Source organism: Sturnus vulgaris, chromosome 4, assembly GCF_052056855.1.
Source record: "Sturnus vulgaris isolate bStuVul1 chromosome 4, bStuVul1.hap1, whole genome shotgun sequence".
NCBI classification, from domain to species: Eukaryota; Metazoa; Chordata; class Aves; order Passeriformes; family Sturnidae; genus Sturnus; species Sturnus vulgaris.
The window spans coordinates 41840525-41853535 of NC_142246.1; the positions used below are offsets into that span (position 1 = coordinate 41840525).

General features: G+C 39.4%; 2 long non-coding RNA genes across 7 annotated transcripts in view; both read right to left on the reverse strand.

The window, feature by feature from the left end:
- Positions 1 to 305: 305 nt before the first annotated feature.
- The window catches only part of LOC148223969 (uncharacterized), a 134416-nt gene continuing 121710 nt past the window's right edge, over positions 306 to 13011 (reverse strand). The window contains exon 2 of the long non-coding RNA XR_015803212.1: positions 306 to 4069. This is a non-coding gene — a long non-coding RNA (uncharacterized LOC148223969). The remainder of the gene's footprint in view (positions 4070 to 13011) is intronic.
- The window catches only part of LOC148223970 (uncharacterized), an 82914-nt gene continuing 80845 nt past the window's right edge, over positions 10943 to 13011 (reverse strand). For 5 of the 6 annotated variants that reach the window (XR_015803208.1, XR_015803205.1, XR_015803207.1 and 2 more), the window contains one exon: positions 10943 to 12699. This is a non-coding gene — a long non-coding RNA (uncharacterized LOC148223970). The remainder of the gene's footprint in view (positions 12700 to 13011) is intronic. The other variant, XR_015803209.1, reaches the window with a different exon arrangement.

Consider the following 13011-nt stretch of genomic DNA (forward strand, 5'->3'; position numbering starts at 1 on the left):
GACTTCATAGAATATGTATTATGTGTGTGGTGACATTTAATATATATAAAACTACTAAGTCAAAGTGAACAGCTGCTGTGCAATCCCTTGAACTGGCTAAAACATGAGTAGCTCTTTAGGAACCATCCGGTCAAAAGTGTTTCACTTCAAGCCCAGTAAACTGAGTATCAGTTGAGGTAGCTGAATTCACTGCCAAGTATCCAGCTTTTCTCTTTCTAACTGTCTTTTTTTTTCATGGCAATTCATCAATTTTCTAAAATTTACCACTGTGTTGGTTTGAAAGTAAAACCAGTGCGAGACTCCAAGTCAGTAATACAATTTAATAGGAGAAAAGAGAAAAAAATAAAATACATGCAATAATATAAAAGAAACAACCACCAACACAGTCAGAAATAGAACCTGACACCCTGTCAGTCAGGGTGTTGGTAGCAGTCCGTATAAATGGTGGCTGCAGTCCTCCTGGATGACAGATGTGGTTCTGTTGAAGCAGTGCTCCTGTAGAAGGTGCAGTTTTCCTCCGAAGATCCAGCAATGATGTGGAAAAAGGTCTGACTTTCCTCTGGGATCCAGTAGAAAGGTCTGCCTTCGGGTCCCAAACCCCAGTTTTTTATCTAGGTAGGAAAGGCTTGGCTCCTGCCCCTGGTTGGGGCATCTCCCAATGGGGTGATGTAATCTTATCAGTCACACAATAGGACTTAATGGCCCATTAACAGAATATATCTTTTGGAGGAGGGATGGGTTGTGAATAGATAACGATGATCATCCCCCCATCTTATCAGATGGCACATCAGCAGAGGATATCTCCCACAGAGATAAGGATCACCACCCCTCCCACATTTTAACAGATGGTGATAGAATACACATTTTTGCATTGTACCCCAGGACAACCACTTAGACAGAAAGAGGCACTGGAAGAAAATTCAGAAGCAACTGAAATCATTGTGAAATAAGGTGTTAACAGAACACTGAATTCCTAGCACTGATGCTGGGGTAGAAAGAAGAGTAAGAAACACAGGCAGCTATGAATCTGAGCTGTAAAACAAAATTCCAATTTAAAGATTTTCACAAATATCTTTATTTTCAATCTGTAACCTAAAATCCTGTTTGCAAACATTTGATATATAGATCCTTCTGTTTTATTGCTTAGCCTGTCTAGAGCTAGGGTGGGGAGGAAGAGGAAGATGAGATACGAATCAGAAGAAAACTGAAGTTCTCAACAGCATCCAGAGGCTAAGGAGTGTTTCCTGTCAAGGATCAGCCTGCAAAGAGTCCAGGTGGGAATTGTACTGCCCGTGACAGCTTCTGGGAAGAAGCTCCCTCAGGCAGGTATAAGTCAATAAATACTCTGTTGCAAAGGAAAGGTGGTTGAGAGACACACCAACAGGTCTGGATGAACTGTGTATTATTATAACCCCTGGCAAAACAAAGCTGACAAATGCTTTCACTCCCAAACAGGTGGCATGCATCCAGCAGAACACACTAAAAATGTTAAAAAACCTGGAAGGAACAAGAACACCAATTTTAATTTTAATTTTAATATCTGAAATCCATCTCCAGTCTCTTATCTGTAGCCATTGAATGGACGTAGTTTGTATTTTCTTGATGGCATTATTTCAGTAAGCAACTTAATTGGCAAAAGAAGTGACAATCTTTAAAGCAGTGATTAGAAATTACATAAAGTGATTTTTAATAGAACTCTAAAACTTGGAAAATAGCAGCAGTTAGATCATTCACAATCACTGATCATATTGCTTTTGCCAAAGAAATACTTAAATTACTTCATACCTTAATTAAAACAAGCTAGTTGAAGCAGAGGTATATGCTATCATGAACAGGAAAGGTTCTGGAGCAGCTGGTAGCACAGTGCTGTGCCATTGAATTTTAAACTGCTCAGCCACACCTGGCTGATTCAGCTTCTTGTCCCTCAGGTTCCACTGACATTGGGCTCCTGCCTGACTGGTATGTTTATATCAGTTTTGTTACTTTCAGCTGTTGAGAGATGACAGTTATTCCAGCTGCCATCCTGCTGGTTTTGAGTCTCCTGACTTTTTCCTTCAAACCATCACATAAGATGTCCAAAATCCTCAGAAAGCAGATTCTGGCCTGTATTAAAATCAGCATTCCCTCACATCAGCAACTACTGCAAGGAATGTCTCTTCTGAATTAAACTCACACACCGCTTTGGCTTTGCCATGTCTAACACTGCACAATGTGTATGCAAGACCTTTCCAACATACATACAGAATATAATACACACCATTTTCTTCCTGGAGAGAAATTTGGAAGGCAAGTTGGAAGAGGAAGAAAAACACTACATGAGAGATCAGTCATCTTGATTAACCCAATATGAGCTGATGCTTAGGTGGCATGGTGCAGACAATAATGGTGAAATGTACAAAGAATAGGGGCACAAACCTTTTTTGAAATGTGGGTTTTAAAAATTATTAATTTTCTAATGTAAAAACAACTCAAAGTGAAACCAAGTTCTTTAAGAACCTTTCTCCATATTATTTGTGGAAGCACCTTCAGAGGAAAACTTACTGGCTTTAGATGTGACAGTCTTTAAAACAGCTATTGGAGGAGGCACGTTTTTAAGATCTGACACTACTAGAAATGCAACCATAGTGAAATAACGAAAAATATAATGCTCCTTTGTCTCATCCAACCAAAACTCAAACTTTGTAACTCACAAGTTGTTGGACAATCATAAGTCATGCAACTGCTTCAGAAAAAGTATTTACATCAACCCAGCTGCATTTGGGAATTCTAATTATGAGAACTATTTCAGCTCAAAGATGGCAGGAGGAGGATCAGCCTCCACAGGGAAGGCAAATGTGTCTGCCCTTCTCCAACCAGCACCCTAAACCCCCTGCACCATATAAACTCGTCATAAAACTTCCTCTCAACTTACTGAGACCAAAAATATCTGCTCCCTGACAGCCTCTGGGTATTCATAGAATCATAGTATGGCTTGAGTTGGACAAGGCCTTTAAAGATCACCTAGTTCCAGCCCATTCCCATCCCTGCCATGAGCAGGGATGCCATTCACTAGATCAAGTTGCTCAAGGCCCCAGACTGGCCTGGAACACTTCCAGGGATGTGGCAGGCACAGTTTCCCTGGGCAACCTGTTCCAATGTCTCACCACATTCACAGTAAAAATTTTCTTCCTAATACCTCATCTAAGCCTGTCCTCTTTCAGTTTGAAACCATTGCCACAATGCAACCATCCAGTACCTAAAAGCGTTTTATGAAAAGAAGAGTCAATTTTATATGGGCAGATAGTGACAGGACAAGGGGCAATGGTCTTAATTCTGTAGATCAATGTGGAGTTGACAGATCTCTGTGTGCCATATAGGAAATAAACATTTAAATATGTGACTTTTAATATAATTATATACAAATATATTTAAAATTTAAACCCTAAGTATTTTTGTTGAGGGATAAATGACAAATGGAATAAATGGGAACTAACATTTCTTTGGGGAGGGAGGGAGGGAGGGTTTGGGGTTTTTTTAAGGATCATATGCGACGTGGAGCAATAATTCCAGTACTACCTTAGATTACGGTACACGTTTCTTGAAAATTCTCACTATGAGTCCAGTCCAGTTTTTCCTGAAAAACTTCTCAGCAATTTAATAGCATTCTACATGGGTCTCCAGATTTATTTATTACGATTGACACCAATGCTTTCAACTTCATTGTATTTTATCACTTAAATACACAAAGCTGAAGATAAACAGGAACATACAGGACAAAATAATAACTTTTTTTTCCTCATTACAGTACATTGAAAGTGCTCTCTAATATCCTAACTCCTACTCTTGTTTGCAACCCAGTTTTCTTCCAGTGTACTTCTGCTTTAAGTTCAGGTTTCACATTTTCACTTTTAAAGCACAGTAATTCTCTGCTCTACCAAAGTCTGTCCTTATTGCCTTATGTACCATGGACCTTACTCCAATTCATTAAACTTTTCATCTCCTTTTCTTCACATGCTCTTTTCATGCTACCGTTTCTGTTCTTGAAGATATCCAGTGCACCCTCTTGCTCATTCTTCCAGATGAACCCCACCTAAAAATGATTTAAAACAAGCCAAACCATATGTTAAACACTGAATTCAGCATGCTTTCTTCAGTGTGACACCCACCTAAGCCCATACTGATGCCTTACATGGTGTTATGGACCTTTTCTAGGATTTCCCTCTCTATTGGACATGACTTGGGGAAAAAAAAGAACAACTGGAAAGATATATATTTTTTTTGCATCTAAAAGTTATTCTGCCTCTGCATTCTTCCTGTACTTTAATTGTAAAATGTCAGTTATGTACAGATTCAAAACAGCTGCCCACAAAATTGTCTTTGAAAAATATATATTAACATTTTCACAAATGCTGTATTAAAGCTCATGCAAATTTGACGAGTAGATGCGGAATTTTCCCTAGCAGTGTGCGTAGCATTTACAGAACATCTTGACACAAATGCCTTTGATGCCTTTGTTACATCCCAGCGTTTCACATTCTGAATGCAGAGATGGAAGCTAACAACACTGTTTATACTTTAGAATCATTATTATTATTTTTTTATATATACAGAAGGTAAATAATCTTTGCTTTAGAGGCTGATTTGGTGCAAAGCAGCTAACAGTGCGAGGCCTCCAGCGCTGCTGCCACAGTCGTGCTCCGCGGCTGGCCGAAGCCTGCTCCTAGAGTGACACCCAGCGGCCACCACGGTGAACAGCACAGTGTGACCCCTGCCCTCCAGTCTGCCGGCTGTGCTCAGAGCGCACTGTGCTCTGTGCTGTCACTGTGGGACAGACAGGCATCGGCTGCAAAGTCTCCACGGAATCTGCAAAACGCACAGAAACCTTCTGTGTGAATTGCAAATGAGATGCATAAAAAATTTGAGTAACACATAATGTTTTGGCTAATTAGGCACCGTTTCTTTTACTTTTTTTACAGTCACATGAGACTAGTGGTGTTTCAGAAATCTTGGAATGAAATTTCTTATTTCATTCTGGAAAGGGCTAGCAGTGAGTGAGTGTCATTCCCAAAGTGTGACTGTGCATGTTCAGGACTAAACCAAAAACTGCTATTCCATGGCGGGGAAGATTAGTTTATCCATTCTGACTCAACTGCATTTATTTAGTGTTAAGTTATTGGAGAAGAAATCCAAATTAGAGGGGGACATTGTCAGGCTTAAAATAAATTTGAACAAAGTAAAACTGCAACAGTGTTTCAAGAAGTCATCAAGTTTAAAGCACACTCTAGAAAAACAATTGGCAACATCAGCAAGAGTTAAGAGCTTCTTGACACATTTCATTCTGATTAAGTACCATATGAGTCAGAGCAGAGCTTAAGTAACAGCCTATTCAAAATTATTTGATAATATTCAGTACAATTTTTACAGTGTTATGTTCGTAGGACTTCTGAAAAGTGAAATGGAAACAGAATATTTATTATTAGTCAATTCTTATATATTTTATTTTATTTCTTAGGTCAGCGCCAAAATTACTGGTGATGTCCTTACACCTCTCTTTATAGCAGCTATCACAGAAGATATTTACCCTTTTTTACTTTGGACAAATACCTGTTTTTTCTCTAGTAAGTACAAAGTCAAGTAAATAAAATTTCACAGACATCCTCGCACAATGGAAATTTTTAAGGCAATGTCAACTCTGAGTTTCCTTAGGTGACTCTTGTACCATTATCCTCACTGGGCATGGGTGTCAGGGAGGTGGTGGGCTCATACCCACACTCTACAACTCTGAGCCCTGAAAAACTGGTTTACTGCTTTCTCGCCTTAGCTGTGCCTTAAAACATCTCTACTTAGAAAGATAAGTGTTAAAACAACCAAGATAATTGTTTATACAAGCATAATGAAATTATTCAGGTATTTTGTCTGAAGCAATAGTTTATTAAGACACATTAGCATACAGCAGCTGAAAGAGATTACCACAGAACACAAAAAGGCAGGCCTAGCAAACTACACCAGTCTGGAAACAATGACAAAAATGTGTCACTTATCAGTAAGTTATACATGTGCTCTTGCTGGCCGACCAGTCATGGAAGAATTTAAAACTTGTGGCAGATCCAGTGACTGCATGAAATATAAACAAATAAGAAGCATAGCAATGGGAAGAATGACCTCCTACTGTATTAAGTTTAAAGCTGGATATTGCCAAGAGACATGCAAAGCTGTTGGAGTATGCACACAACTAATCCTTGAGATACCATGGAACTAGACCAAAGATAGCATTGGGAAGGCAGATGGAGGGTTAAAATGCAGCCTTATAAACTGCTGCCAGCTGCCAGAACTGAGCAGGGGTTCAAAGTTCTGTATTCTGCAAGCAAGGCTGTGACTGAGCAGCCTTCAGAGAGAGATTGTTCAAGAATCTCCTTTGATTTTATTCTTCAGTGGATGCAGCCATGTTTTTCAACAGTTGAAAAGTTTTTAATTTTTAAGTTCACTTCTCTCTGTTCACTGAAGAATGAAAACTCATTATTAGGGAAGTAGATACAGTAATTGCCAATGTGCTACTTTATTTTGTACTCCTTCTTCTACTTGCTCCCTTATGTTAGATTTTTATGTAAAGCCAAATTATAGTCTAAGTGTACTGGAATCAGGTGTGGGAAAACAACAAATTTATAATATGAGTGTAAACCAGCTATAAGGTACCAAAAGGCACAGCACAGTATTTCAGAGTGTTGTATTTACACCCAGACCAACTACTATTATGCACATGTTGTCATCTTTATACAAATTCACATATATACTGTATTAAGGTCAAAAGAGCTGTGATTATGGACCAACAATTTGCTTTGAGAAGGTTGAGCAATCTCATAAAGAATCAAGAACAATCTCAGTAACAGTATTTTGCAATGGTGGTCTCTTTCATGTGTTACACTAAATCCGCTGTGAAGTAAAAAATACATATATATTGCGTGACAGAAATTCTACCTGCATGTTATTTCAAGTTCTAACTTTCCAAATTCCCTGCTTTTCTCCTCTGTGAATTTCAAAAGTCATGTCTTTTAGAGGAGAAAAATCAAACAGAGCCATGCACAACTGTCCTGCCCTCCTCCCTAAATCCTAATATTCTTCCAGGTTCCAGAAGTGAAAGTAAAAAAGCAGAGAATCAGAGGCAAGCACCCTCCCCAAATCCACAAGAGGCAGACAGATGCAAAACTCATATCAGTCACATCTTCCTACTCATTATTAACTCCTAGCTATCTGGGAAATCAACCATAAAAAGTCGCTTCATGTCAAATATTCAAGGTAAAATCTTTACTGATATTCAGTTTCTTGGTCATTAGATTGCCTTTAGTGAAAGAATTATCTTCAGATGATCATTTTTCTCCAATAGTTTGAACAGTTACAACTCTCACATTTTCTAAATAGTCACCATTAATTACCCTGCTGAGATTTTGCAAAGCATCTAAATGAACTCCTGTTAGTTCTGGCATCAGTGAAATTTCTTCTTTGAGAAGGTTTCTTTCATTTTTGGCATGACATTTACATTCCCAAATTTGACAGACACAGCAACACTTAGTCTTGGCACTGACTGTTCTGCAACTCTGGCTCAAATGTTCATTCATGTACTTTGTTTTAAAGAATTCCCTCTGGCTGTTTCCTTTCAGCACAATTCGGCTTTTAATTATTGTTCCATGACAAAATACAAAATATTTTTTTACAGAGGCACAAGATCAACGTATTTTGATACCTTACAGGATAATCCAGAATAATTTGCTGATGATAAAAAACTGAGTGGGAGAAGCTGATACACTCGAAGGCTGTGTTGCCATTTAGCAGGACCTTGGTAGGCTGAAGGCTTGGATGGAGAGAAACCTAATGAGGTTCAATAAACACAAGTGTAGGGTCCTGCATGTGGGGAGGAATAACCCCAAGTACCAGCACAGGCTAGGGCCTGATCTACTGGAGAGCAGCTCTGCAGAGAAAGAGCTGGGAGTCCTGGGGGATGACAAGATGTCCATGAGCCATCAGTGCCCTTGGGGCCAGGAGGGCCAATGCCATCCTTGGGTACACTGGGAAGGGTGCAGCAAGCAGGTCAAGAGAATCAGTCCTGCCACTCTTCTTGGCCCTAGTGAGGCCACATCTGGAGTGTTGTGTCCAGTTCTAGTCCCTGCAATTCAAGGAAAATGAGGAGCTACTGACAGGGTACAGCAGAGGGTCACAAAGATGATTTGGGGTCTGAAGCATCTCTCTTATGAGGAGAGACTGGAGGAGAGACTGAAGGTGCCGGGCCTGTTCAGAGAATAAAAGTCTGAGAGGGGACTCATTAATGCACTTAAATATCTCAAAGGTGGGTGTCCAGAAAGTGCTGCCAGACTCTTTTCAGTGGTGCCCAGAGACTGGAAAAGGAGTAATGACCATAAACTAAAACACAAGAAGTTCCACCTCAACATGGGGAAGAGCTTCTTTACAGCACTGGAACAGGCTGCTCAGGAGGCTGTGGAGTCGTTTCTCTGGAGATGTTTAAAACCTAACAGGAAGAATTCCTGGGTCACCTGTTCAAGGAGACCCAGCCTTGGCAGGGGATTTGGACTAGATGAGCTCCAGCAGTCCCTTCTAATCCTAACTATCCTGTGATATCTGTTCTATAGATTTATAAAAAAACATTTTCTTTACTTAGTTTTTCTGTTCTCTCATATTTACTTCCATCTTTTCTTACAGGATCGCCGTTGGCTAGGAACCCTTTTTTTAAAAAAAACCTGTACATTCTCTCCTGTTCTTCAAAATACTATATTAAACAGATGCATGAACTCATTTGTTATTCTAAGCCACATATAACCCCCACGCCATCACTGAATATATGCAATGGAGATCTGCCTCTGTTTTGCCCACCAGGGGATATGCTTTTCTTTTTTATTCTAAGCTGAGCTAATGGCATTGCAATTATAATATTTAATTAAAATAAACAAATTATTTTAATGGCAGGGAGAGGAGAGAATCAAGTAAGGATGACAAAATTCTCAAGGACTGAGAAACAGTTTTATGAAATCCACAGCAGAGACCCCACCCTTACTACACATGAATGTGGCTGCCATACAAAGTTTCTGTAAATATTACAGGAAGCTATTTATACACAGAGTCCAAGGACAAAAGACATCTAAGCTGTACAATGCAGAAACTCAAGAAAATAGATATCACGAATTAAAATCCCTCCAGCATGGCATCTTATACAATTTAAAAACCTCACATTAATTTGTGGAGATGACAAGAATATTAATTCTGCATTCTACCGTCTTGTTCTACATCATTTTCCAGCATCACTCATCTCTAAAAGTAAATTAGAAATTAATACCATATCTTCGGTTTGATAGAAAAACTCAACTAATTTTTAAAATAAGGTTTGCAATTAAAATAATTAATAGTTTAAAATTTTACTACTGAGTAAGCATGTAGTTGTCACTGCACTGCAAGCAAGTTCTTTAAATTTTTACACACTTAAAAATACACATATAATAGGTGAAAGAGACATTGCCTCTTGTGTAACAGAAAGAGAACAGACCCTTAGTCATTTAAACTGCTGGTGCTCTGGAAACAAGGATGCACAAGGTAAAAACAAGGATTTTAAACAATTAGTAGGATAAATCAAATGAAAAATCACAAAAGTCAAGGAATGTTAGTTATATAGGAAACTGGGTTTTATTGAACATCTGGAGTGTGCAAATAAGGTTTTATTTAGTGACACACTTGTTTCCCCTCTGCTAACAGGTATAAATAGCTGCTATTAGTAAATGCAACTATCACTTTGAAAAAGATAGGTGTTACCATGGTGACTCTACAGGGAAAAGTCATGTAAAGTCATGCTTAAAAAGGTCAGGTATGCCAGCCTTACATTATGCTCATTTTTCCACAGTAGAAAAAGTGCTTCAATTGCCTGTAAAATAAATGTAGAACACTTGATGTATACATATATATGTATGTATGTATATATATACACCACAAAAAAAATGAAACAAAACCTGGAGGAGGTGTGCTGTGAACCTCAGAGACTGATCACCAGCTTGGCATCAAGGTAGTACCTACTGATATAAACATGCTTAAAATATGCTTGCTTACATTTATGCTTTTCCATAGCCTACCCCCAGAGGAGAAAACAGTTTTAGAAAGCTCCTGAGGACATTCATGTCCTAAAACACTGGAAAATGTCCCAATCAGGTACTCTGCAGGGGTCAAACTCTCCCTTTCTCTCTAAATCCATTCAAAGGATTGGTTGTCCCACCCACTGTAACATTCACCCCTCCTGAAGTATGAGGCATGAGCTCACTGTGAAAGCTCCCCTTCCCAAAGGTAGGACACAAGGTGTAACTTAAGCTTTCTCCCTTGGCTAATATTAGCATGCCACAGTGAAGGCACAGAGATTCATGGACAGCAGCACTAGATGGATGTCTCTGCAATTGTCTGGAGGCAGCTGGTGATATTTAAATGGTGCTTGTTGTCATTCAAGCTCCTTTGACAACCTCATGAGTGACCAAATTGACCCTTAAGGTATTTATATATAACTTCAGACTACACAACAGATTGGAGTAAATGTGATCCATGTCTGTGCTGCTTCTCCAGACAGAAATCACTGAGATTTGTTCCAAGTGACTGATGCTAGGCTTTAATACAATTTTGAGAAGACACAATATTCTCATTCCCGAAAGGGAATATAACATTGAATACACAGAAACTGAAGGAATTAGATATATCAGAACAGTGAAAATTCAAATAAGCCAAACAAAACCACCACCACACACAAAACAAAGAAAACAAAAAAGCAAGTGTCGCAGTTTTGATTCAACTGGGCAGAAACACCAATTTAGTGTAGTGGTTTTGGTTCGCCAATATGATATTTCCCGGCTAAAGCACCCACTAGAATTATTTACTCATTTCCTGCTGTGAGATAGGATTAGGAAGAAGGCAAAACAGGCTCAAACTCTAAAGGGTACAAAGAAAAAAACTTTATTACTAGAAACTATAAGAAAAAATAATAGGAATCAGAATAAAACTTTCAGAACACTTCTCCTCCCCCCACAACTTCTTTTTTTTCACACTGACAACGTACAGAAACAAATCAGTCAGTTTATTATCTCTAAAAATAGTCTTTCACTAATTTACTTGTTAGAGAAGACTTCTCTTCAGTCTATGGAGATTTCTCCACAAGAAGCAGTTTTCTCATGGCCTCGATGTCACCGTGAGTCAGCTGCCCGGGAGAATGGAAATCTGATCACTGCGTAAAAATCCCTTCCTCGACTTCCAGTCTTCCCACAGTTGTTATCGAGGACTATGTCAATTTATGGGGCACACTTTAAGGATTATAACAGTTCAAACAAAAGCTCTCTTCATCTTTGAAAACAGAGGTCTTTCTTCTTCTCTTCCCTGAGGACCAAGGGGTCTTCTTTCTATTCAAACTTCTCATGCAATCACAACCATTTTAACATCTGCTTACTTTAGCACAAATGTCTCTTGCTCATATCTACAGTTAGAACCTTTCATCCACCCCATAATACATTTCTATGAGTTTTAGGGAAACAAGTGTCTCTTCTCCATAGCTTTAAAAAGAGAAATTTCAGTCCAAGAGTGAGGCATCAATCCCTTCCATCTGGGACCTTGACTTCTTCCCTTTGTCTGACCTCAATGGTTTCGTGCTGTTTCTGCATGTATCTTCATCTCAGTCCTTTTCTTTCACTTGAGACAGAGAACAAAGTGCCTGCAAGTCTCATTCTGTGCAGTGAAAGAGTTAATACCTTGCCCAAGGCCTGCAGATGGTCTGTGATCCCTGCTGGATCCTGGCCAGAGCTGTTTAGAGTGGAGAGTTTTTGGTGGCTCCACTGGGGGCCTGGGCCAGAATAGCAGGGGCCTGGGCTGGAACAGTGGGGCTGGTCTGAGGATGGGGGACTAGGACCTCAACAGCCAGGCTAGAACTCAGAGGCAGCACCCATGGGTTGATGGCTTCCCTTCCCCCTTGCGTGGTGGTTTCTGGTGAAACTCAGCAGTGGCAGCATTCCAGCCCAGCCACAGGCTGGTCCGGCTGCACTGAGGGGAGAAGGAAGCAGCCAGGATCTCAGCAGGCAATGGCCTCCCTTCCCCCTGACTAGCAACCACTGGGGCCCAGCCCAAATGGGACAGGGCCTGCCTGGCCCAGCCTGGCTGCACAGAAGGGCCAGGCTGTTTACTGTCAATATTAAAAATCAGACATCGATTGATCCCTGCCATCCAGGTCCTGACAGGGAACTATTTCAGGAAATTTATACAAACCGCCATAGCAAGCAAGCAAAAATCAACCCAAAAAAACACATCAACGAAAAATTACTCTTCCAGAATAAGTACCCAATGCTGAATCATCACAATTCTCAGGCGAAAGCCTCTTTGCTTCAACAAGGACAACACTATTACAGGTATGACACTGATCTTTTCAGTCTTCATTTAGCTTAATATATTAGAGAAAAGAATTAGGTATGGTGTCTAGAATGGATCACTCTGGGGAGGAAAGTAAAAGTAAATGAAAAACATACTGGATTTTCTTTTTCCCCAGGTAGTTTTCGTGACAAAGGTCTAAGGCACATGTGACAAGTCTACAAGCTTTGCTGCAGCAATGTCATTGTATGTCATGGCATTCTACATCTGACATTTATTGAAGTTGTCTTCCTGGAAACAGAGCAAAAAGATTGCAGCAGCTCACAAGAAATTTCAATCCTTCAATAGAAAAAAAAAAACAACTTTATTTTTGCATTTAGAATTATGTAAGGTGGCCTTTCAAATAAATTAAAAGAAAATCAACTGCTCAGTAAATTGAAATACATATCGCTCACTGATTAAAAGAGACTATGGGCTTAAAAAGTCTACAGCTTTGGTGAATTTTTAATGTAAAAAAAAATCCAGTAGTATCCCAAGCATGATTTAAAAATATACTAAGCAAGTATAAGGGTAGATGCAAGGAGAATTAATTTCATGCATTCTTAGATCATGATGGAATTGACAGATTAACAATATTTCTCCTTAAATAAA